A 287-nucleotide genomic window follows, 5' to 3' on the forward strand; every position below is an offset into this window, starting at 1 on the left:
TGAGTTTTGCAAATGTAAACCGCGCGCACGACATCGTGGCGCGAGACCGGTGACTACGCGAAGTGAAGAGTTTTTCCGTATCGTTTCTCATATAACTTACTGTAGGTTAGGGTTAGATTGCATTATTTCGACGATCACATTCAATCACATTCAAATTACTTGGATGCACATGTTGCTTTAACAAATGCAAATCACATTCAAATTACTTGGATGCACATGTTGCTTTAACAAATGCAAGAGTGGAATATAAAATGTAATAACATTTTAAAGAATTATTATGTCCAGTC

At 36.9% G+C, this 287-nt stretch overlaps 1 pseudogene; it reads left to right on the top strand.

The window, feature by feature from the left end:
- LOC108764156 (putative nuclease HARBI1) overlaps positions 1-287 on the top strand; it is a 6,045-nt pseudogene that overhangs the window by 1,245 nt on the left and 4,513 nt on the right.

This window comes from Trachymyrmex cornetzi, unplaced genomic scaffold, assembly GCF_001594075.2.
Source record: "Trachymyrmex cornetzi isolate Tcor2-1 unplaced genomic scaffold, Tcor1.1 scaffold397, whole genome shotgun sequence".
Lineage (NCBI taxonomy): Eukaryota > Metazoa > Arthropoda > Insecta > Hymenoptera > Formicidae > Trachymyrmex > Trachymyrmex cornetzi.